Genomic DNA, 26,517 nt, shown 5'->3' with positions numbered 1-26,517 from the left:
TGTCTAGTTTTTATGTGAAGATATTTCCTTTTCCAGCATTGCGTCAAAGCGCTCTAAATCTCCAATGGAAGAGTCAATAAAAAGAGGGTTTCAAAACCGCCCTGCCAAAAGGAAGGTTCAACTCTGTGACTTGAATTCACTCGTAACAAATATGTTTCTGAGAATGCCTCTGTCTAGTTTTCATCTAAAAATATTTCCATTTCCCTCATAGGACTCAAAGCGCTCCAAATATCTAGTTGCATATACTACAAAAAGATTCTTTCAAAACCGCTCTATTCAAGGGAAGGTTCAACTCTGTGAGTTGAATGTAAACATCACAAAGAAGTTTGATAGAGTGCTTCCGTCTTGTTTTTACGTGAAAATATTTCCTTTTCCAGCATAGGCCTCAAAGCGCTCCAAATATCCACTTGCGGATTCTACAAAAAGAGTGTTTCAGAATTGCTCTATCAAAAGGAAGGTTCAACTCTGTGAGTGGAATGCACACATCACAAAGAAGTTTCTGAGAATGCTTCTGTCTAGTTTTCGTGTGAAGATCTTTTCTATTCCAGCACAGGCCTGAAAGAGCTCCAAATGTCTACTTGCACATTCTACAAAAAGAGTGTTTCAAAACTGCTCTATCAAAAGGAAGGTTAAACTCGCTGAGTTGGATGCACACATCACAAAAAAGTTTGTGAGAATGCTTCCTTCTAGTTTTTATGTGAAGTTGTTTCCTTTTCCAGCTTAGGCTTCGAAGTGCTCCAAATATCCACTTGCAGATTCTACAAAAAGAGTGTTCCCAAACTGCTCTAACAAAAGGACGGTTCAACTCTCCGAGTTGAATGCACAAATCACAAGGAAGTTGCTGAGAATGCTTCTGTATAGTTTTTATGTGAAGATATTTCCTTTCCCAGCATAGGCTTCAAAGCGCTCCATATATCCACTTGCAGATTCTACAAAAAGAGTGTTTCAAAACTACTCTATCAAAAGAAATGTTTACATCTGTGAGTTGAAAGCACACATCACAAAGAAGTTTCTGAGAATGCTTCTGTGTAGTTTTTATGTGAAGATATTTCCTTTTCCAGCATATCGTCAAAGCACTAAAAATGTCCACTTGAAGATTCTACAAAAAGAGTGTTTCAAAACTGCCCTATCAAAACGAAGGTTCAACTCTGTGAGTTGAATGGACTCATAACAAATACGTTTCTGAGAATGCTTCTGTCTAGTTTTTATGTGAAGTTATTTCCTTTTCCAGCATAGGCCTCAAAGCCCTCCAAATGTCCACTTGAATATTCTACAAAAATCTTGTTTCAAAACCGCTCTAAGAAAAGGAAGATCCAACTCTGTGAGTTGAATGCACACATCACAAAGAAGTTTCTGAGCATGCTTCTGTCTAATTTTTATGTGAAGTTATTTCCTTTTCCAGCAAAGGCCTCAAAGCACTCCAAATGTACACTTGAATGCACTCATCACAAAGAAGTTTCTGAGAATGCTTCTCTCTACTTTTTATGTGAAGTTATTAGCTTTTCCAGCCTAAGCCTCAAAGCGTTCCAAAGATCCACTTGTAGCTTCCACAAAAAGACAGTTTCAAAACTGCTCTACCAAAAGGATGTTTCAACTCCGCGAATTGAATGCAGACATCACAAAGATGTTTCTGAGAATACTTCTGTCCCGTTCTTATTTGAAGTTATACGATTTTCCAGCAGAGGTCTCAATCACTCCAAATATTCACTTGCAGATTTTACAAAAACAGTGTTTCAAAACTGCTCTAGCAAAAGGGATGTTCAACTTTGTGAGTTTAGCGCACACATCACAGAGAAGTTTTTGAGAATGCCTCTTTCTAGTTTTTATGTGAATATATTTCCTTTTCCAGCATAGTCCTCAAAGCGCTCCCAAAATTCACTTGCAGATTCCACAAAAAGTGTGTTCCAAACCTGCTATATCAAAAGGAAGGTTCAACTCTGTGATTTGGAAGCACACATCACAAAGAAGTTTCTGATAATGTTTCTGTCTAGGTTCTATGTGAAGACATTTCCTTATACAGCATTGTCCTCAAAGCACTCCAAATATCCACCTGCAGATTCTACAAAAAGAGTGTTTCAAAACTGCTCTGTCAAAAGGCAGGTTCAACACTGTGAGTTTAATGCACACATCACAAAAAAGTTTCTGAGAATGCTTCTGTCTCATTTTTATGCGAAGATATTTTCTTTTCTAGCATAGGCCTCAAAGCGCTGCAAATATCCACATGCAGATTCTACAATAAGAGTGTTTCAAAACTGTTCTTTCAAAAGGAAGGTTCAACTCCGTGTTTTGAATGCATGCATCACAAAGACGTTTCTGAGAATACTTCTGTCTAGTTTTTGTGTGAAGATATTTCCTTTTCTAGCACAGGCCTGAAAGAGCTCCAAATGTCTACTTGCACACACTACAAAAGGAGTGTTTCAAAACTGCTCTATCAAAAGGAAGGTTCAACTCTGTGAATTGAATGCACACATCATAAAGAAGTTTCTGACAATGCTTCTGTTTTGTTTTTATGTGAAGATATTTCCTTTACCCTGCAGAGGCTTCAAAGCGATCCAAGTATTCACTTGCAGATTTTGCAAAAAGAGTGTTTCAAAACTGCTCTAAAAAAAGGAAGGTTCAACTCTCTGAGTTGAATACACACATCACAAGGTGGTTTCGGAGATTGCTTCTGTATAGTTTTTATGAGAAGACATTTACTTTTCCAGTATAGGCTTCAAAGCGCTCCAAGTATCCACTTGCAGATGATACAAAACGAGTGTTTCAAAACTGCACTATCAGAAGGAAGGTTCAACTCTGTGAGTTGAATGCACACATCACAAGGAAGTTTCCGAGAATGCTTCTCTATCGTCTTTATGTGAAGATATTTCCTTTACCATCATAGGCCTCAAATCATTCCAACTATTCACTTGCAGATCCTACAAAAAGAGTATTTCAAAACTCCTCTATCAAAAGGAAGGTTCAACTCTGTGAGTTCAATACACACATCACAAAGAGGTTTCTGAGAATGCTTCTTTCTACTTTTTGATTGAAGTTATCTCTTTTTTCAGCGTAGGCCTTAAAGCGCTCCAAATATCCACTTGCAGACTGTACAAAAAGACTGTTTCAGAACTGCTCCGCCAAAAGTAAGTTTAAAGTCTGTGTGTTGAACGCACACATTGCAAAGTAGTTTCTGAGAATGCTTCTGTCTTGTTTTTATGTGAAGATATTTCCTTTTCCAGCATAGGCCTCAAAGATATCCAAATGTCCACATGAAGATTCTTCAAAGGGAGGGTTTCAAAACTGCTCTATCAAAAGAAAGGTTCAACTCTGTGAGTTGAAAGCACACATCAAAAAGAAGTTTCTGGGAATGCATCTGTCTAGTTTTTATGTGAAGATATTTCCTTTTCCAGCATTGCGTCAAAGCGCTCTAAATCTCCAATGGAAGAGTCAATAAAAAGAGGGTTTCAAAACCGCCCTGCCAAAAGGAAGGTTCAACTCTGTGACTTGAATTCACTCGTAACAAATATGTTTCTGAGAATGCCTCTGTCTAGTTTTCATCTAAAAATATTTCCATTTCCCTCATAGGACTCAAAGCGCTCCAAATATCTAGTGGCATATACTACAAAAAGATTCTTTCAAAACCGCTCTATTCAAGGGAAGGTTCAACTCTGTGAGTTGAATGTAAACATCACAAAGAAGTTTGATAGAGTGCTTCCGTCTTGTTTTTACGTGAAAATATTTCCTTTTCCAGCATAGGCCTCAAAGCGCTCCAAATATCCACTTGCGGATTCTACAAAAAGAGTGTTTCAGAATTGCTCTATCAAAAGGAAGGTTCAACTCTGTGAGTGGAATGCACACATCACAAAGAAGTTTCTGAGAATGCTTCTGTCTAGTTTTCGTGTGAAGATCTTTTCTATTCCAGCACAGGCCTGAAAGAGCTCCAAATGTCTACTTGCACACACTACAAAAGGAGTGTTTCAAAACTGCTCTATCAAAAGGAAGGTTCAACTCTGTGAATTGAATGCACACATCATAAAGAAGTTTCTGACAATGCTTCTGTTTTGTTTTTATGTGAAGATATTTCCTTTACCCTGCAGAGGCTTCAAAGCGATCCAAGTATTCACTTGCAGATTTTGCAAAAAGAGTGTTTCAAAACTGCTCTAAAAAAAGGAAGGTTCAACTCTCTGAGTTGAATACACACATCACAAGGTGGTTTCGGAGATTGCTTCTGTATAGTTTTTATGAGAAGACATTTACTTTTCCAGTATAGGCTTCAAAGCGCTCCAAGTATCCACTTGCAGATGATACAAAACGAGTGTTTCAAAACTGCACTATCAGAAGGAAGGTTCAACTCTGTGAGTTGAATGCACACATCACAAGGAAGTTTCCGAGAATGCTTCTCTATCGTCTTTATGTGAAGATATTTCCTTTACCATCATAGGCCTCAAATCATTCCAACTATTCACTTGCAGATAGTACAAAAAGAGTATTTCAAAACTCCTCTATCAAAAGGAAGGTTCAACTCTGTGAGTTCAATACACACATCACAAAGAGGTTTCTGAGAATGCTTCTTTCTACTTTTTGATTGAAGTTATCTCTTTTTTCAGCGTAGGCCTTAAAGCGCTCCAAATATCCACTTGCAGACTGTACAAAAAGACTGTTTCAGAACTGCTCCGCCAAAAGTAAGTTTAAAGTCTGTGTGTTGAACGCACACATTGCAAAGTAGTTTCTGAGAATGCTTCTGTCTTGTTTTTATGTGAAGATATTTCCTTTTCCAGCATAGGCCTCAAAGATATCCAAATGTCCACATGAAGATTCTTCAAAGGGAGGGTTTCAAAACTGCTCTATCAAAAGAAAGGTTCAACTCTGTGAGTTGAAAGCACACATCAAAAAGAAGTTTCTGGGAATGCATCTGTCTAGTTTTTATGTGAAGATATTTCCTTTTCCAGCATTGCGTCAAAGCGCTCTAAATCTCCAATGGAAGAGTCAATAAAAAGAGGGTTTCAAAACCGCCCTGCCAAAAGGAAGGTTCAACTCTGTGACTTGAATTCACTCGTAACAAATATGTTTCTGAGAATGCCTCTGTCTAGTTTTCATCTAAAAATATTTCCATTTCCCTCATAGGACTCAAAGCGCTCCAAATATCTAGTTGCATATACTACAAAAAGATTCTTTCAAAACCGCTCTATTCAAGGGAAGGTTCAACTCTGTGAGTTGAATGTAAACATCACAAAGAAGTTTGATAGAGTGCTTCCGTCTTGTTTTTACGTGAAAATATTTCCTTTTCCAGCATAGGCCTCAAAGCGCTCCAAATATCCACTTGCGGATTCTACAAAAAGAGTGTTTCAGAATTGCTCTATCAAAAGGAAGGTTCAACTCTGTGAGTGGAATGCACACATCACAAAGAAGTTTCTGAGAATGCTTCTGTCTAGTTTTCGTGTGAAGATCTTTTCTATTCCAGCACAGGCCTGAAAGAGCTCCAAATGTCTACTTGCACATTCTACAAAAAGAGTGTTTCAAAACTGCTCTATCAAAAGGAAGGTTAAACTCGCTGAGTTGGATGCACACATCACAAAAAAGTTTGTGAGAATGCTTCCTTCTAGTTTTTATGTGAAGTTGTTTCCTTTTCCAGCTTAGGCTTCGAAGTGCTCCAAATATCCACTTGCAGATTCTACAAAAAGAGTGTTCCCAAACTGCTCTAACAAAAGGACGGTTCAACTCTCCGAGTTGAATGCACAAATCACAAGGAAGTTGCTGAGAATGCTTCTGTATAGTTTTTATGTGAAGATATTTCCTTTCCCAGCATAGGCTTCAAAGCGCTCCATATATCCACTTGCAGATTCTACAAAAAGAGTGTTTCAAAACTACTCTATCAAAAGAAATGTTTACATCTGTGAGTTGAAAGCACACATCACAAAGAAGTTTCTGAGAATGCTTCTGTGTAGTTTTTATGTGAAGATATTTCCTTTTCCAGCATATCGTCAAAGCACTAAAAATGTCCACTTGAAGATTCTACAAAAAGAGTGTTTCAAAACTGCCCTATCAAAACGAAGGTTCAACTCTGTGAGTTGAATGGACTCATAACAAATACGTTTCTGAGAATGCTTCTGTCTAGTTTTTATGTGAAGTTATTTCCTTTTCCAGCATAGGCCTCAAAGCCCTCCAAATGTCCACTTGAATATTCTACAAAAATCTTGTTTCAAAACCGCTCTAAGAAAAGGAAGATCCAACTCTGTGAGTTGAATGCACACATCACAAAGAAGTTTCTGAGCATGCTTCTGTCTAATTTTTATGTGAAGTTATTTCCTTTTCCAGCAAAGGCCTCAAAGCACTCCAAATGTACACTTGAATGCACTCATCACAAAGAAGTTTCTGAGAATGCTTCTCTCTACTTTTTATGTGAAGTTATTAGCTTTTCCAGCCTAAGCCTCAAAGCGTTCCAAAGATCCACTTGTAGCTTCCACAAAAAGACAGTTTCAAAACTGCTCTACCAAAAGGATGTTTCAACTCCGCGAATTGAATGCAGACATCACAAAGATGTTTCTGAGAATACTTCTGTCCCGTTCTTATTTGAAGTTATACGATTTTCCAGCAGAGGTCTCAATCACTCCAAATATTCACTTGCAGATTTTACAAAAACAGTGTTTCAAAACTGCTCTAGCAAAAGGGATGTTCAACTTTGTGAGTTTAGCGCACACATCACAGAGAAGTTTTTGAGAATGCCTCTTTCTAGTTTTTATGTGAATATATTTCCTTTTCCAGCATAGTCCTCAAAGCGCTCCCAAAATTCACTTGCAGATTCCACAAAAAGTGTGTTCCAAACCTGCTATATCAAAAGGAAGGTTCAACTCTGTGATTTGGAAGCACACATCACAAAGAAGTTTCTGATAATGTTTCTGTCTAGGTTCTATGTGAAGACATTTCCTTATACAGCATTGTCCTCAAAGCACTCCAAATATCCACCTGCAGATTCTACAAAAAGAGTGTTTCAAAACTGCTCTGTCAAAAGGCAGGTTCAACACTGTGAGTTTAATGCACACATCACAAAAAAGTTTCTGAGAATGCTTCTGTCTCATTTTTATGCGAAGATATTTTCTTTTCTAGCATAGGCCTCAAAGCGCTGCAAATATCCACATGCAGATTCTACAATAAGAGTGTTTCAAAACTGTTCTTTCAAAAGGAAGGTTCAACTCCGTGTTTTGAATGCATGCATCACAAAGACGTTTCTGAGAATACTTCTGTCTAGTTTTTGTGTGAAGATATTTCCTTTTCTAGCACAGGCCTGAAAGAGCTCCAAATGTCTACTTGCACACACTACAAAAGGAGTGTTTCAAAACTGCTCTATCAAAAGGAAGGTTCAACTCTGTGAATTGAATGCACACATCATAAAGAAGTTTCTGACAATGCTTCTGTTTTGTTTTTATGTGAAGATATTTCCTTTACCCTGCAGAGGCTTCAAAGCGATCCAAGTATTCACTTGCAGATTTTGCAAAAAGAGTGTTTCAAAACTGCTCTAAAAAAAGGAAGGTTCAACTCTCTGAGTTGAATACACACATCACAAGGTGGTTTCGGAGATTGCTTCTGTATAGTTTTTATGAGAAGACATTTACTTTTCCAGTATAGGCTTCAAAGCGCTCCAAGTATCCACTTGCAGATGATACAAAACGAGTGTTTCAAAACTGCACTATCAGAAGGAAGGTTCAACTCTGTGAGTTGAATGCACACATCACAAGGAAGTTTCCGAGAATGCTTCTCTATCGTCTTTATGTGAAGATATTTCCTTTACCATCATAGGCCTCAAATCATTCCAACTATTCACTTGCAGATCCTACAAAAAGAGTATTTCAAAACTCCTCTATCAAAAGGAAGGTTCAACTCTGTGAGTTCAATACACACATCACAAAGAGGTTTCTGAGAATGCTTCTTTCTACTTTTTGATTGAAGTTATCTCTTTTTTCAGCGTAGGCCTTAAAGCGCTCCAAATATCCACTTGCAGACTGTACAAAAAGACTGTTTCAGAACTGCTCCGCCAAAAGTAAGTTTAAAGTCTGTGTGTTGAACGCACACATTGCAAAGTAGTTTCTGAGAATGCTTCTGTCTTGTTTTTATGTGAAGATATTTCCTTTTCCAGCATAGGCCTCAAAGATATCCAAATGTCCACATGAAGATTCTTCAAAGGGAGGGTTTCAAAACTGCTCTATCAAAAGAAAGGTTCAACTCTGTGAGTTGAAAGCACACATCAAAAAGAAGTTTCTGGGAATGCATCTGTCTAGTTTTTATGTGAAGATATTTCCTTTTCCAGCATTGCGTCAAAGCGCTCTAAATCTCCAATGGAAGAGTCAATAAAAAGAGGGTTTCAAAACCGCCCTGCCAAAAGGAAGGTTCAACTCTGTGACTTGAATTCACTCGTAACAAATATGTTTCTGAGAATGCCTCTGTCTAGTTTTCATCTAAAAATATTTCCATTTCCCTCATAGGACTCAAAGCGCTCCAAATATCTAGTGGCATATACTACAAAAAGATTCTTTCAAAACCGCTCTATTCAAGGGAAGGTTCAACTCTGTGAGTTGAATGTAAACATCACAAAGAAGTTTGATAGAGTGCTTCCGTCTTGTTTTTACGTGAAAATATTTCCTTTTCCAGCATAGGCCTCAAAGCGCTCCAAATATCCACTTGCGGATTCTACAAAAAGAGTGTTTCAGAATTGCTCTATCAAAAGGAAGGTTCAACTCTGTGAGTGGAATGCACACATCACAAAGAAGTTTCTGAGAATGCTTCTGTCTAGTTTTCGTGTGAAGATCTTTTCTATTCCAGCACAGGCCTGAAAGAGCTCCAAATGTCTACTTGCACATTCTACAAAAAGAGTGTTTCAAAACTGCTCTATCAAAAGGAAGGTTAAACTCGCTGAGTTGGATGCACACATCACAAAAAAGTTTGTGAGAATGCTTCCTTCTAGTTTTTATGTGAAGTTGTTTCCTTTTCCAGCTTAGGCTTCGAAGTGCTCCAAATATCCACTTGCAGATTCTAGAAAAAGAGTGTTCCCAAACTGCTCTAACAAAAGGACGGTTCAACTCTCCGAGTTGAATGCACAAATCACAAGGAAGTTGCTGAGAATGCTTCTGTATAGTTTTTATGTGAAGATATTTCCTTTCCCAGCATAGGCTTCAAAGCGCTCCATATATCCACTTGCAGATTCTACAAAAAGAGTGTTTCAAAACTACTCTATCAAAAGAAATGTTTACATCTGTGAGTTGAAAGCACACATCACAAAGAAGTTTCTGAGAATGCTTCTGTGTAGTTTTTATGTGAAGATATTTCCTTTTCCAGCATATCGTCAAAGCACTAAAAATGTCCACTTGAAGATTCTACAAAAAGAGTGTTTCAAAACTGCCCTATCAAAACGAAGGTTCAACTCTGTGAGTTGAATGGACTCATAACAAATACGTTTCTGAGAATGCTTCTGTCTAGTTTTTATGTGAAGTTATTTCCTTTTCCAGCATAGGCCTCAAAGCCCTCCAAATGTCCACTTGAATATTCTACAAAAATCTTGTTTCAAAACCGCTCTAAGAAAAGGAAGATCCAACTCTGTGAGTTGAATGCACACATCACAAAGAAGTTTCTGAGCATGCTTCTGTCTAATTTTTATGTGAAGTTATTTCCTTTTCCAGCAAAGGCCTCAAAGCACTCCAAATGTACACTTGAATGCACTCATCACAAAGAAGTTTCTGAGAATGCTTCTCTCTACTTTTTATGTGAAGTTATTAGCTTTTCCAGCCTAAGCCTCAAAGCGTTCCAAAGATCCACTTGTAGCTTCCACAAAAAGACAGTTTCAAAACTGCTCTACCAAAAGGATGTTTCAACTCCGCGAATTGAATGCAGACATCACAAAGATGTTTCTGAGAATACTTCTGTCCCGTTCTTATTTGAAGTTATACGATTTTCCAGCAGAGGTCTCAATCACTCCAAATATTCACTTGCAGATTTTACAAAAACAGTGTTTCAAAACTGCTCTAGCAAAAGGGATGTTCAACTTTGTGAGTTTAGCGCACACATCACAGAGAAGTTTTTGAGAATGCCTCTTTCTAGTTTTTATGTGAATATATTTCCTTTTCCAGCATAGTCCTCAAAGCGCTCCCAAAATTCACTTGCAGATTCCACAAAAAGTGTGTTCCAAACCTGCTATATCAAAAGGAAGGTTCAACTCTGTGATTTGGAAGCACACATCACAAAGAAGTTTCTGATAATGTTTCTGTCTAGGTTCTATGTGAAGACATTTCCTTATACAGCATTGTCCTCAAAGCACTCCAAATATCCACCTGCAGATTCTACAAAAAGAGTGTTTCAAAACTGCTCTGTCAAAAGGCAGGTTCAACACTGTGAGTTTAATGCACACATCACAAAAAAGTTTCTGAGAATGCTTCTGTCTCATTTTTATGCGAAGATATTTTCTTTTCTAGCATAGGCCTCAAAGCGCTGCAAATATCCACATGCAGATTCTACAATAAGAGTGTTTCAAAACTGTTCTTTCAAAAGGAAGGTTCAACTCCGTGTTTTGAATGCATGCATCACAAAGACGTTTCTGAGAATACTTCTGTCTAGTTTTTGTGTGAAGATATTTCCTTTTCTAGCACAGGCCTGAAAGAGCTCCAAATGTCTACTTGCACACACTACAAAAGGAGTGTTTCAAAACTGCTCTATCAAAAGGAAGGTTCAACTCTGTGAATTGAATGCACACATCATAAAGAAGTTTCTGACAATGCTTCTGTTTTGTTTTTATGTGAAGATATTTCCTTTACCCTGCAGAGGCTTCAAAGCGATCCAAGTATTCACTTGCAGATTTTGCAAAAAGAGTGTTTCAAAACTGCTCTAAAAAAAGGAAGGTTCAACTCTCTGAGTTGAATACACACATCACAAGGTGGTTTCGGAGATTGCTTCTGTATAGTTTTTATGAGAAGACATTTACTTTTCCAGTATAGGCTTCAAAGCGCTCCAAGTATCCACTTGCAGATGATACAAAACGAGTGTTTCAAAACTGCACTATCAGAAGGAAGGTTCAACTCTGTGAGTTGAATGCACACATCACAAGGAAGTTTCCGAGAATGCTTCTCTATCGTCTTTATGTGAAGATATTTCCTTTACCATCATAGGCCTCAAATCATTCCAACTATTCACTTGCAGATCCTACAAAAAGAGTATTTCAAAACTCCTCTATCAAAAGGAAGGTTCAACTCTGTGAGTTCAATACACACATCACAAAGAGGTTTCTGAGAATGCTTCTTTCTACTTTTTGATTGAAGTTATCTCTTTTTTCAGCGTAGGCCTTAAAGCGCTCCAAATATCCACTTGCAGACTGTACAAAAAGACTGTTTCAGAACTGCTCCGCCAAAAGTAAGTTTAAAGTCTGTGTGTTGAACGCACACATTGCAAAGTAGTTTCTGAGAATGCTTCTGTCTTGTTTTTATGTGAAGATATTTCCTTTTCCAGCATAGGCCTCAAAGATATCCAAATGTCCACATGAAGATTCTTCAAAGGGAGGGTTTCAAAACTGCTCTATCAAAAGAAAGGTTCAACTCTGTGAGTTGAAAGCACACATCAAAAAGAAGTTTCTGGGAATGCATCTGTCTAGTTTTTATGTGAAGATATTTCCTTTTCCAGCATTGCGTCAAAGCGCTCTAAATCTCCAATGGAAGAGTCAATAAAAAGAGGGTTTCAAAACCGCCCTGCCAAAAGGAAGGTTCAACTCTGTGACTTGAATTCACTCGTAACAAATATGTTTCTGAGAATGCCTCTGTCTAGTTTTCATCTAAAAATATTTCCATTTCCCTCATAGGACTCAAAGCGCTCCAAATATCTAGTTGCATATACTACAAAAAGATTCTTTCAAAACCGCTCTATTCAAGGGAAGGTTCAACTCTGTGAGTTGAATGTAAACATCACAAAGAAGTTTGATAGAGTGCTTCCGTCTTGTTTTTACGTGAAAATATTTCCTTTTCCAGCATAGGCCTCAAAGCGCTCCAAATATCCACTTGCGGATTCTACAAAAAGAGTGTTTCAGAATTGCTCTATCAAAAGGAAGGTTCAACTCTGTGAGTGGAATGCACACATCACAAAGAAGTTTCTGAGAATGCTTCTGTCTAGTTTTCGTGTGAAGATCTTTTCTATTCCAGCACAGGCCTGAAAGAGCTCCAAATGTCTACTTGCACATTCTACAAAAAGAGTGTTTCAAAACTGCTCTATCAAAAGGAAGGTTAAACTCGCTGAGTTGGATGCACACATCACAAAAAAGTTTGTGAGAATGCTTCCTTCTAGTTTTTATGTGAAGTTGTTTCCTTTTCCAGCTTAGGCTTCGAAGTGCTCCAAATATCCACTTGCAGATTCTAGAAAAAGAGTGTTCCCAAACTGCTCTAACAAAAGGACGGTTCAACTCTCCGAGTTGAATGCACAAATCACAAGGAAGTTGCTGAGAATGCTTCTGTATAGTTTTTATGTGAAGATATTTCCTTTCCCAGCATAGGCTTCAAAGTGCTCCATATATCCACTTGCAGATTCTACAAAAAGAGTGTTTCAAAACTACTCTATCAAAAGAAATGTTTACATCTGTGAGTTGAAAGCACACATCACAAAGAAGTTTCTGAGAATGCTTCTGTGTAGTTTTTATGTGAAGATATTTCCTTTTCCAGCATATCGTCAAAGCACTAAAAATGTCCACTTGAAGATTCTACAAAAAGAGTGTTTCAAAACTGCCCTATCAAAACGAAGGTTCAACTCTGTGAGTTGAATGGACTCATAACAAATACGTTTCTGAGAATGCTTCTGTCTAGTTTTTATGTGAAGTTATTTCCTTTTCCAGCATAGGCCTCAAAGCCCTCCAAATGTCCACTTGAATATTCTACAAAAATCTTGTTTCAAAACCGCTCTAAGAAAAGGAAGATCCAACTCTGTGAGTTGAATGCACACATCACAAAGAAGTTTCTGAGCATGCTTCTGTCTAATTTTTATGTGAAGTTATTTCCTTTTCCAGCAAAGGCCTCAAAGCACTCCAAATGTACACTTGAATGCACTCATCACAAAGAAGTTTCTGAGAATGCTTCTCTCTACTTTTTATGTGAAGTTATTAGCTTTTCCAGCCTAAGCCTCAAAGCGTTCCAAAGATCCACTTGTAGCTTCCACAAAAAGACAGTTTCAAAACTGCTCTACCAAAAGGATGTTTCAACTCCGCGAATTGAATGCAGACATCACAAAGATGTTTCTGAGAATACTTCTGTCCCGTTCTTATTTGAAGTTATACGATTTTCCAGCAGAGGTCTCAATCACTCCAAATATTCACTTGCAGATTTTACAAAAACAGTGTTTCAAAACTGCTCTAGCAAAAGGGATGTTCAACTTTGTGAGTTTAGCGCACACATCACAGAGAAGTTTTTGAGAATGCCTCTTTCTAGTTTTTATGTGAATATATTTCCTTTTCCAGCATAGTCCTCAAAGCGCTCCCAAAATTCACTTGCAGATTCCACAAAAAGTGTGTTCCAAACCTGCTATATCAAAAGGAAGGTTCAACTCTGTGATTTGGAAGCACACATCACAAAGAAGTTTCTGATAATGTTTCTGTCTAGGTTCTATGTGAAGACATTTCCTTATACAGCATTGTCCTCAAAGCACTCCAAATATCCACCTGCAGATTCTACAAAAAGAGTGTTTCAAAACTGCTCTGTCAAAAGGCAGGTTCAACACTGTGAGTTTAATGCACACATCACAAAAAAGTTTCTGAGAATGCTTCTGTCTCATTTTTATGCGAAGATATTTTCTTTTCTAGCATAGGCCTCAAAGCGCTGCAAATATCCACATGCAGATTCTACAATAAGAGTGTTTCAAAATTGTTCTTTCAAAAGGAAGGTTCAACTCCGTGTTTTGAATGCATGCATCACAAAGACGTTTCTGAGAATACTTCTGTCTAGTTTTTGTGTGAAGATATTTCCTTTTCTAGCACAGGCCTGAAAGAGCTCCAAATGTCTACTTGCACACACTACAAAAGGAGTGTTTCAAAACTGCTCTATCAAAAGGAAGGTTCAACTCTGTGAATTGAATGCACACATCATAAAGAAGTTTCTGACAATGCTTCTGTTTTGTTTTTATGTGAAGATATTTCCTTTACCCTGCAGAGGCTTCAAAGCGATCCAAGTATTCACTTGCAGATTTTGCAAAAAGAGTGTTTCAAAACTGCTCTAAAAAAAGGAAGGTTCAACTCTCTGAGTTGAATACACACATCACAAGGTGGTTTCGGAGATTGCTTCTGTATAGTTTTTATGAGAAGACATTTACTTTTCCAGTATAGGCTTCAAAGCGCTCCAAGTATCCACTTGCAGATGATACAAAACGAGTGTTTCAAAACTGCACTATCAGAAGGAAGGTTCAACTCTGTGAGTTGAATGCACACATCACAAGGAAGTTTCCGAGAATGCTTCTCTATCGTCTTTATGTGAAGATATTTCCTTTACCATCATAGGCCTCAAATCATTCCAACTATTCACTTGCAGATCCTACAAAAAGAGTATTTCAAAACTCCTCTATCAAAAGGAAGGTTCAACTCTGTGAGTTCAATACACACATCACAAAGAGGTTTCTGAGAATGCTTCTTTCTACTTTTTGATTGAAGTTATCTCTTTTTTCAGCGTAGGCCTTAAAGCGCTCCAAATATCCACTTGCAGACTGTACAAAAAGACTGTTTCAGAACTGCTCCGCCAAAAGTAAGTTTAAAGTCTGTGTGTTGAACGCACACATTGCAAAGTAGTTTCTGAGAATGCTTCTGTCTTGTTTTTATGTGAAGATATTTCCTTTTCCAGCATAGGCCTCAAAGATATCCAAATGTCCACATGAAGATTCTTCAAAGGGAGGGTTTCAAAACTGCTCTATCAAAAGAAAGGTTCAACTCTGTGAGTTGAAAGCACACATCAAAAAGAAGTTTCTGGGAATGCATCTGTCTAGTTTTTATGTGAAGATATTTCCTTTTCCAGCATTGCGTCAAAGCGCTCTAAATCTCCAATGGAAGAGTCAATAAAAAGAGGGTTTCAAAACCGCCCTGCCAAAAGGAAGGTTCAACTCTGTGACTTGAATTCACTCGTAACAAATATGTTTCTGAGAATGCCTCTGTCTAGTTTTCATCTAAAAATATTTCCATTTCCCTCATAGGACTCAAAGCGCTCCAAATATCTAGTTGCATATACTACAAAAAGATTCTTTCAAAACCGCTCTATTCAAGGGAAGGTTCAACTCTGTGAGTTGAATGTAAACATCACAAAGAAGTTTGATAGAGTGCTTCCGTCTTGTTTTTACGTGAAAATATTTCCTTTTCCAACATAGGCCTCAAAGCGCTCCAAATATCCACTTGCGGATTCTACAAAAAGAGTGTTTCAGAATTGCTCTATCAAAAGGAAGGTTCAACTCTGTGAGTGGAATGCACACATCACAAAGAAGTTTCTGAGAATGCTTCTGTCTAGTTTTCGTGTGAAGATCTTTTCTATTCCAGCACAGGCCTGAAAGAGCTCCAAATGTCTACTTGCACATTCTACAAAAAGAGTGTTTCAAAACTGCTCTATCAAAAGGAAGGTTAAACTCGCTGAGTTGGATGCACACATCACAAAAAAGTTTGTGAGAATGCTTCCTTCTAGTTTTTATGTGAAGTTGTTTCCTTTTCCAGCTTAGGCTTCGAAGTGCTCCAAATATCCACTTGCAGATTCTAGAAAAAGAGTGTTCCCAAACTGCTCTAACAAAAGGACGGTTCAACTCTCCGAGTTGAATGCACAAATCACAAGGAAGTTGCTGAGAATGCTTCTGTATAGTTTTTATGTGAAGATATTTCCTTTCCCAGCATAGGCTTCAAAGCGCTCCATATATCCACTTGCAGATTCTACAAAAAGAGTGTTTCAAAACTACTCTATCAAAAGAAATGTTTACATCTGTGAGTTGAAAGCACACATCACAAAGAAGTTTCTGAGAATGCTTCTGTGTAGTTTTTATGTGAAGATATTTCCTTTTCCAGCATATCGTCAAAGCACTAAAAATGTCCACTTGAAGATTCTACAAAAAGAGTGTTTCAAAACTGCCCTATCAAAACGAAGGTTCAACTCTGTGAGTTGAATGGACTCATAACAAATACGTTTCTGAGAATGCTTCTGTCTAGTTTTTATGTGAAGTTATTTCCTTTTCCAGCATAGGCCTCAAAGCCCTCCAAATGTCCACTTGAATATTCTACAAAAATCTTGTTTCAAAACCGCTCTAAGAAAAGGAAGATCCAACTCTGTGAGTTGAATGCACACATCACAAAGAAGTTTCTGAGCATGCTTCTGTCTAATTTTTATGTGAAGTTATTTCCTTTTCCAGCAAAGGCCTCAAAGCACTCCAAATGTACACTTGAATGCACTCATCACAAAGAAGTTTCTGAGAATGCTTCTCTCTACTTTTTATGTGAAGTTATTAGCTTTTCCAGCCTAAGCCTCAAAGCGTTCCAAAGATCCACTTGTAGCTTCCACAAAAAGACAGTTTCAAAACTGCTCTACCAAAAGGATGTTTCAACTCCGCGAATTGAATGCAGACATCACAAAGATGTTTCTGAGAATACTTCTGTCCCGTTCTTATTTGAAGTTATACGATTTTCCAGCAGAGGTCTCAATCACTCCAAATATTCACTTGCAGATTTTACAAAAACAGTGTTTCAAAACTGCTCTAGCAAAAGGGATGTTCAACTTTGTGAGTTTAGCGCACACATCACAGAGAAGTTTTTGAGAATGCCTCTTTCTAGTTTTTATGTGAATATATTTCCTTTTCCAGCATAGTCCTCAAAGCGCTCCCAAAATTCACTTGCAGATTCCACAAAAAGTGTGTTCCAAACCTGCTATATCAAAAGGAAGGTTCAACTCTGTGATTTGGAAGCACACATCACAAAGAAGTTTCTGATAATGTTTCTGTCTAGGTTCTATGTGAAGACATTTCCTTATACAGCATTGTCCTCAAAGCACTCCAAATATCCACCTGCAGATTCTACAAAAAGAGTGTTTCAAAACTGCTCTGTCAAAAGGCAGGTTCAACACTGTGAGTTTAATGCACACATCACAAAAAAGTTTCTGAGAATGCTTCTGTCTCATTTTTATGCGAAGATATTTTCTTTTCTAGCATAGGCCTCAAAGCGCTGCAAATATCCACATGCAGATTCTACAATAAGAGTGTTTCAAAACTGTTCTTTCAAAAGGAAGGTTCAACTCCGTGTTTTGAATGCATGCATCACAAAGACGTTTCTGAGAATACTTCTGTCTAGTTTTTGTGTGAAGATATTTCCTTTTCTAGCACAGGCCTGAAAGAGCTCCAAATGTCTACTTGCACACACTACAAAAGGAGTGTTTCAAAACTGCTCTATCAAAAGGAAGGTTCAACTCTGTGAATTGAATGCACACATCATAAAGAAGTTTCTGACAATGCTTCTGTTTTGTTTTTATGTGAAGATATTTCCTTTACCCTGCAGAGGCTTCAAAGCGATCCAAGTATTCACTTGCAGATTTTGCAAAAAGAGTGTTTCAAAACTGCTCTAAAAAAAGGAAGGTTCAACTCTCTGAGTTGAATACACACATCACAAGGTGGTTTCGGAGATTGCTTCTGTATAGTTTTTATGAGAAGACATTTACTTTTCCAGTATAGGCTTCAAAGCGCTCCAAGTATCCACTTGCAGATGATACAAAACGAGTGTTTCAAAACTGCACTATCAGAAGGAAGGTTCAACTCTGTGAGTTGAATGCACACATCACAAGGAAGTTTCCGAGAATGCTTCTCTATCGTCTTTATGTGAAGATATTTCCTTTACCATCATAGGCCTCAAATCATTCCAACTATTCACTTGCAGATCCTACAAAAAGAGTATTTCAAAACTCCTCTATCAAAAGGAAGGTTCAACTCTGTGAGTTCAATACACACATCACAAAGAGGTTTCTGAGAATGCTTCTTTCTACTTTTTGATTGAAGTTATCTCTTTTTTCAGCGTAGGCCTTAAAGCGCTCCAAATATCCACTTGCAGACTGTACAAAAAGACTGTTTCAGAACTGCTCCGCCAAAAGTAAGTTTAAAGTCTGTGTGTTGAACGCACACATTGCAAAGTAGTTTCTGAGAATGCTTCTGTCTTGTTTTTATGTGAAGATATTTCCTTTTCCAGCATAGGCCTCAAAGATATCCAAATGTCCACATGAAGATTCTTCAAAGGGAGGGTTTCAAAACTGCTCTATCAAAAGAAAGGTTCAACTCTGTGAGTTGAAAGCACACATCAAAAAGAAGTTTCTGGGAATGCATCTGTCTAGTTTTTATGTGAAGATATTTCCTTTTCCAGCATTGCGTCAAAGCGCTCTAAATCTCCAATGGAAGAGTCAATAAAAAGAGGGTTTCAAAACCGCCCTGCCAAAAGGAAGGTTCAACTCTGTGACTTGAATTCACTCGTAACAAATATGTTTCTGAGAATGCCTCTGTCTAGTTTTCATCTAAAAATATTTCCATTTCCCTCATAGGACTCAAAGCGCTCCAAATATCTAGTTGCATATACTACAAAAAGATTCTTTCAAAACCGCTCTATTCAAGGGAAGGTTCAACTCTGTGAGTTGAATGTAAACATCACAAAGAAGTTTGATAGAGTGCTTCCGTCTTGTTTTTACGTGAAAATATTTCCTTTTCCAGCATAGGCCTCAAAGCGCTCCAAATATCCACTTGCGGATTCTACAAAAAGAGTGTTTCAGAATTGCTCTATCAAAAGGAAGGTTCAACTCTGTGAGTGGAATGCACACATCACAAAGAAGTTTCTGAGAATGCTTCTGTCTAGTTTTCGTGTGAAGATCTTTTCTATTCCAGCACAGGCCTGAAAGAGCTCCAAATGTCTACTTGCACATTCTACAAAAAGAGTGTTTCAAAACTGCTCTATCAAAAGGAAGGTTAAACTCGCTGAGTTGGATGCACACATCACAAAAAAGTTTGTGAGAATGCTTCCTTCTAGTTTTTATGTGAAGTTGTTTCCTTTTCCAGCTTAGGCTTCGAAGTGCTCCAAATATCCACTTGCAGATTCTACAAAAAGAGTGTTCCCAAACTGCTCTAACAAAAGGACGGTTCAACTCTCCGAGTTGAATGCACAAATCACAAGGAAGTTGCTGAGAATGCTTCTGTATAGTTTTTATGTGAAGATATTTCCTTTCCCAGCATAGGCTTCAAAGCGCTCCATATATCCACTTGCAGATTCTACAAAAAGAGTGTTTCAAAACTACTCTATCAAAAGAAATGTTTACATCTGTGAGTTGAAAGCACACATCACAAAGAAGTTTCTGAGAATGCTTCTGTGTAGTTTTTATGTGAAGATATTTCCTTTTCCAGCATATCGTCAAAGCACTAAAAATGTCCACTTGAAGATTCTACAAAAAGAGTGTTTCAAAACTGCCCTATCAAAACGAAGGTTCAACTCTGTGAGTTGAATGGACTCATAACAAATACGTTTCTGAGAATGCTTCTGTCTAGTTTTTATGTGAAGTTATTTCCTTTTCCAGCATAGGCCTCAAAGCCCTCCAAATGTCCACTTGAATATTCTACAAAAATCTTGTTTCAAAACCGCTCTAAGAAAAGGAAGATCCAACTCTGTGAGTTGAATGCACACATCACAAAGAAGTTTCTGATCATGCTTCTGTCTAATTTTTATGTGAAGTTATTTCCTTTTCCAGCAAAGGCCTCAAAGCACTCCAAATGTACACTTGAATGCACTCATCACAAAGAAGTTTCTGAGAATGCTTCTCTCTACTTTTTATGTGAAGTTATTAGCTTTTCCAGCCTAAGCCTCAAAGCGTTCCAAAGATCCACTTGTAGCTTCCACAAAAAGACAGTTTCAAAACTGCTCTACCAAAAGGATGTTTCAACTCCGCGAATTGAATGCAGACATCACAAAGATGTTTCTGAGAATACTTCTGTCCCGTTCTTATTTGAAGTTATACGATTTTCCAGCAGAGGTCTCAATCACTCCAAATATTCACTTGCAGATTTTACAAAAACAGTGTTTCAAAACTGCTCTAGCAAAAGGGATGTTCAACTTTGTGAGTTTAGCGCACACATCACAGAGAAGTTTTTGAGAATGCCTCTTTCTAGTTTTTATGTGAATATATTTCCTTTTCCAGCATAGTCCTCAAAGCGCTCCCAAAATTCACTTGCAGATTCCACAAAAAGTGTGTTCCAAACCTGCTATATCAAAAGGAAGGTTCAACTCTGTGATTTGGAAGCACACATCACAAAGAAGTTTCTGATAATGTTTCTGTCTAGGTTCTATGTGAAGACATTTCCTTATACAGCATTGTCCTCAAAGCACTCCAAATATCCACCTGCAGATTCTACAAAAAGAGTGTTTCAAAACTGCTCTGTCAAAAGGCAGGTTCAACACTGTGAGTTTAATGCACACATCACAAAAAAGTTTCTGAGAATGCTTCTGTCTCATTTTTATGCGAAGATATTTTCTTTTCTAGCATAGGCCTCAAAGCGCTGCAAATATCCACATGCAGATTCTACAATAAGAGTGTTTCAAAACTGTTCTTTCAAAAGGAAGGTTCAACTCCGTGTTTTGAATGCATGCATCACAAAGACGTTTCTGAGAATACTTCTGTCTAGTTTTTGTGTGAAGATATTTCCTTTTCTAGCACAGGCCTGAAAGAGCTCCAAATGTCTACTTGCACACACTACAAAAGGAGTGTTTCAAAACTGCTCTATCAAAAGGAAGGTTCAACTCTGTGAATTGAATGCACACATCATAAAGAAGTTTCTGACAATGCTTCTGTTTTGTTTTTATGTGAAGATATTTCCTTTACCCTGCAGAGGCTTCAAAGCGATCCAAGTATTCACTTGCAGATTTTGCAAAAAGAGTGTTTCAAAACTGCTCTAAAAAAAGGAAGGTTCAACTCTCTGAGTTGAATACACACATCACAAGGTGGTTTCGGAGATTGCTTCTGTATAGTTTTTATGAGAAGACATTTACTTTTCCAGTATAGGCTTCAAAGCGCTCCAAGTATCCACTTGCAGATGATACAAAACGAGTGTTTCAAAACTGCACTATCAGAAGGAAGGTTCAACTCTGTGAGTTGAATGCACACATCACAAGGAAGTTTCCGAGAATGTTTCTCTATCGTCTTTATGTGAAGATATTTCCTTTACCATCATAGGCCTCAAATCATTCCAACTATTCACTTGCAGATCCTACAAAAAGAGTATTTCAAAACTCCTCTATCAAAAGGAAGGTTCAACTCTGTGAGTTCAATACACACATCACAAAGAGGTTTCTGAGAATGCTTCTTTCTACTTTTTGATTGAAGTTATCTCTTTTTTCAGCGTAGGCCTTAAAGCGCTCCAAATATCCACTTGCAGACTGTACAAAAAGACTGTTTCAGAACTGCTCCGCCAAAAGTAAGTTTAAAGTCTGTGTGTTGAACGCACACATTGCAAAGTAGTTTCTGAGAATGCTTCTGTCTTGTTTTTATGTGAAGATATTTCCTTTTCCAGCATAGGCCTCAAAGATATCCAAATGTCCACATGAAGATTCTTCAAAGGGAGGGTTTCAAAACTGCTCTATCAAAAGAAAGGTTCAACTCTGTGAGTTGAAAGCACACATCAAAAAGAAGTTTCTGGGAATGCATCTGTCTAGTTTTTATGTGAAGATATTTCCTTTTCCAGCATTGCGTCAAAGCGCTCTAAATCTCCAATGGAAGAGTCAATAAAAAGAGGGTTTCAAAACCGCCCTGCCAAAAGGAAGGTTCAACTCTGTGACTTGAATTCACTCGTAACAAATATGTTTCTGAGAATGCCTCTGTCTAGTTTTCATCTAAAAATATTTCCATTTCCCTCATAGGACTCAAAGCGCTCCAAATATCTAGTTGCATATACTACAAAAAGATTCTTTCAAAACCGCTCTATTCAAGGGAAGGTTCAACTCTGTGAGTTGAATGTAAACATCACAAAGAAGTTTGATAGAGTGCTTCCGTCTTGTTTTTACGTGAAAATATTTCCTTTTCCAGCATAGGCCTCAAAGCGCTCCAAATATCCACTTGCGGATTCTACAAAAAGAGTGTTTCAGAATTGCTCTATCAAAAGGAAGGTTCAACTCTGTGAGTGGAATGCACACATCACAAAGAAGTTTCTGAGAATGCTTCTGTCTAGTTTTCGTGTGAAGATCTTTTCTATTCCAGCACAGGCCTGAAAGAGCTCCAAATGTCTACTTGCACATTCTACAAAAAGAGTGTTTCAAAACTGCTCTATCAAAAGGAAGGTTAAACTCGCTGAGTTGGATGCACACATCACAAAAAAGTTTGTGAGAATGCTTCCTTCTAGTTTTTATGTGAAGTTGTTTCCTTTTCCAGCTTAGGCTTCGAAGTGCTCCAAATATCCACTTGCAGATTCTAGAAAAAGAGTGTTCCCAAACTGCTCTAACAAAAGGACGGTTCAACTCTCCGAGTTGAATGCACAAATCACAAGGAAGTTGCTGAGAATGCTTCTGTATAGTTTTTATGTGAAGATATTTCCTTTCCCAGCATAGGCTTCAAAGCGCTCCATATATCCACTTGCAGATTCTACAAAAAGAGTGTTTCAAAACTACTCTATCAAAAGAAATGTTTACATCTGTGAGTTGAAAGCACACATCACAAAGAAGTTTCTGAGAATGCTTCTGTGTAGTTTTTATGTGAAGATATTTCCTTTTCCAGCATATCGTCAAAGCACTAAAAATGTCCACTTGAAGATTCTACAAAAAGAGTGTTTCAAAACTGCCCTATCAAAACGAAGGTTCAACTCTGTGAGTTGAATGGACTCATAACAAATACGTTTCTGAGAATGCTTCTGTCTAGTTTTTATGTGAAGTTATTTCCTTTTCCAGCATAGGCCTCAAAGCCCTCCAAATGTCCACTTGAATATTCTACAAAAATCTTGTTTCAAAACCGCTCTAAGAAAAGGAAGATCCAACTCTGTGAGTTGAATGCACACATCACAAAGAAGTTTCTGAGCATGCTTCTGTCTAATTTTTATGTGAAGTTATTTCCTTTTCCAGCAAAGGCCTCAAAGCACTCCAAATGTACACTTGAATGCACTCATCACAAAGAAGTTTCTGAGAATGCTTCTCTCTACTTTTTATGTGAAGTTATTAGCTTTTCCAGCCTAAGCCTCAAAGCGTTCCAAAGATCCACTTGTAGCTTCCACAAAAAGACAGTTTCAAAACTGCTCTACCAAAAGGATGTTTCAACTCCGCGAATTGAATGCAGACATCACAAAGATGTTTCTGAGAATACTTCTGTCCCGTTCTTATTTGAAGTTATACGATTTTCCAGCAGAGGTCTCAATCACTCCAAATATTCACTTGCAGATTTTACAAAAACAGTGTTTCAAAACTGCTCTAGCAAAAGGGATGTTCAACTTTGTGAGTTTAGCGCACACATCACAGAGAAGTTTTTGAGAATGCCTCTTTCTAGTTTTTATGTGAATATATTTCCTTTTCCAGCATAGTCCTCAAAGCGCTCCCAAAATTCACTTGCAGATTCCACAAAAAGTGTGTTCCAAACCTGCTATATCAAAAGGAAGGTTCAACTCTGTGATTTGGAAGCACACATCACAAAGAAGTTTCTGATAATGTTTCTGTCTAGGTTCTATGTGAAGACATTTCCTTATACAGCATTGTCCTCAAAGCACTCCAAATATCCACCTGCAGATTCTACAAAAAGAGTGTTTCAAAACTGCTCTGTCAAAAGGCAGGTTCAACACTGTGAGTTTAATGCACACATCACAAAAAAGTTTCTGAGAATGCTTCTGTCTCATTTTTATGCGAAGATATTTTCTTTTCTAGCATAGGCCTCAAAGCGCTGCAAATATCCACATGCAGATTCTACAATAAGAGTGTTTCAAAACTGTTCTTTCAAAAGGAAGGTTCAACTCCGTGTTTTGAATGCATGCATCACAAAGACGTTTCTGAGAATACTTCTGTCTAGTTTTTGTGTGAAGATATTTCCTTTTCTAGCACAGGCCTGAAAGAGCTCCAAATGTCTACTTGCACACACTACAAAAGGAGTGTTTCAAAACTGCTCTATCAAAAGGAAGGTTCAACTCTGTGAATTGAATGCACACATCATAAAGAAGTTTCTGACAATGCTTCTGTTTTGTTTTTATGTGAAGATATTTCCTTTACCCTGCAGAGGCTTCAAAGCGATCCAAGTATTCACTTGCAGATTTTGCAAAAAGAGTGTTTCAAAACTGCTCTAAAAAAAGGAAGGTTCAACTCTCTGAGTTGAATACACACATCACAAGGTGGTTTCGGAGATTGCTTCTGTATAGTTTTTATGAGAAGACATTTACTTTTCCAGTATAGGCTTCAAAGCGCTCCAAGTATCCACTTGCAGATGATACAAAACGAGTGTTTCAAAACTGCACTATCAGAAGGAAGGTTCAACTCTGTGAGTTGAATGCACACATCACAAGGAAGTTTCCGAGAATGCTTCTCTATCGTCTTTATGTGAAGATATTTCCTTTACCATCATAGGCCTCAAATCATTCCAACTATTCACTTGCAGATCCTACAAAAAGAGTATTTCAAAACTCCTCTATCAAAAGGAAGGTTCAACTCTGTGAGTTCAATACACACATCACAAAGAGGTTTCTGAGAATGCTTCTTTCTACTTTTTGATTGAAGTTATCTCTTTTTTCAGCGTAGGCCTTAAAGCGCTCCAAATATCCACTTGCAGACTGTACAAAAAGACTGTTTCAGAACTGCTCCGCCAAAAGTAAGTTTAAAGTCTGTGTGTTGAACGCACACATTGCAAAGTAGTTTCTGAGAATGCTTCTGTCTTGTTTTTATGTGAAGATATTTCCTTTTCCAGCATAGGCCTCAAAGATATCCAAATGTCCACATGAAGATTCTTCAAAGGGAGGGTTTCAAAACTGCTCTATCAAAAGAAAGGTTCAACTCTGTGAGTTGAAAGCACACATCAAAAAGAAGTTTCTGGGAATGCATCTGTCTAGTTTTTATGTGAAGATATTTCCTTTTCCAGCATTGCGTCAAAGCGCTCTAAATCTCCAATGGAAGAGTCAATAAAAAGAGGGTTTCAAAACCGCCCTGCCAAAAGGAAGGTTCAACTCTGTGACTTGAATTCACTCGTAACAAATATGTTTCTGAGAATGCCTCTGTCTAGTTTTCATCTAAAAATATTTCCATTTCCCTCATAGGACTCAAAGCGCTCCAAATATCTAGTTGCATATACTACAAAAAGATTCTTTCAAAACCGCTCTATTCAAGGGAAGGTTCAACTCTGTGAGTTGAATGTAAACATCACAAAGAAGTTTGATAGAGTGCTTCCGTCTTGTTTTTACGTGAAAATATTTCCTTTTCCAGCATAGGCCTCAAAGCGCTCCAAATATCCACTTGCGGATTCTACAAAAAGAGTGTTTCAGAATTGCTCTATCAAAAGGAAGGTTCAACTCTGTGAGTGGAATGCACACATCACAAAGAAGTTTCTGAGAATGCTTCTGTCTAGTTTTCGTGTGAAGATCTTTTCTATTCCAGCACAGGCCTGAAAGAGCTCCAAATGTCTACTTGCACATTCTACAAAAAGAGTGTTTCAAAACTGCTCTATCAAAAGGAAGGTTAAACTCGCTGAGTTGGATGCACACATCACAAAAAAGTTTGTGAGAATGCTTCCTTCTAGTTTTTATGTGAAGTTGTTTCCTTTTCCAGCTTAGGCTTCGAAGTGCTCCAAATATCCACTTGCAGATTCTACAAAAAGAGTGTTCCCAAACTGCTCTAACAAAAGGACGGTTCAACTCTCCGAGTTGAATGCACAAATCACAAGGAAGTTGCTGAGAATGCTTCTGTATAGTTTTTATGTGAAGATATTTCCTTTCCCAGCATAGGCTTCAAAGCGCTCCATATATCCACTTGCAGATTCTACAAAAAGAGTGTTTCAAAACTACTCTATCAAAAGAAATGTTTACATCTGTGAGTTGAAAGCACACATCACAAAGAAGTTTCTGAGAATGCTTCTGTGTAGTTTTTATGTGAAGATATTTCCTTTTCCAGCATATCGTCAAAGCACTAAAAATGTCCACTTGAAGATTCTACAAAAAGAGTGTTTCAAAACTGCCCTATCAAAACGAAGGTTCAACTCTGTGAGTTGAATGGACTCATAACAAATACGTTTCTGAGAATGCTTCTGTCTAGTTTTTATGTGAAGTTATTTCCTTTTCCAGCATAGGCCTCAAAGCCCTCCAAATGTCCACTTGAATATTCTACAAAAATCTTGTTTCAAAACCGCTCTAAGAAAAGGAAGATCCAACTCTGTGAGTTGAATGCACACATCACAAAGAAGTTTCTGAGCATGCTTCTGTCTAATTTTTATGTGAAGTTATTTCCTTTTCCAGCAAAGGCCTCAAAGCACTCCAAATGTACACTTGAATGCACTCATCACAAAGAAGTTTCTGAGAATGCTTCTCTCTACTTTTTATGTGAAGTTATTAGCTTTTCCA

This window comes from Pongo abelii, chromosome 20 (genome assembly GCF_028885655.2).
Source record: "Pongo abelii isolate AG06213 chromosome 20, NHGRI_mPonAbe1-v2.0_pri, whole genome shotgun sequence".
In the NCBI taxonomy this organism is placed as follows: Eukaryota; Metazoa; Chordata; class Mammalia; order Primates; family Hominidae; genus Pongo; species Pongo abelii.
This window is presented reverse-complemented; position numbering follows the sequence as displayed.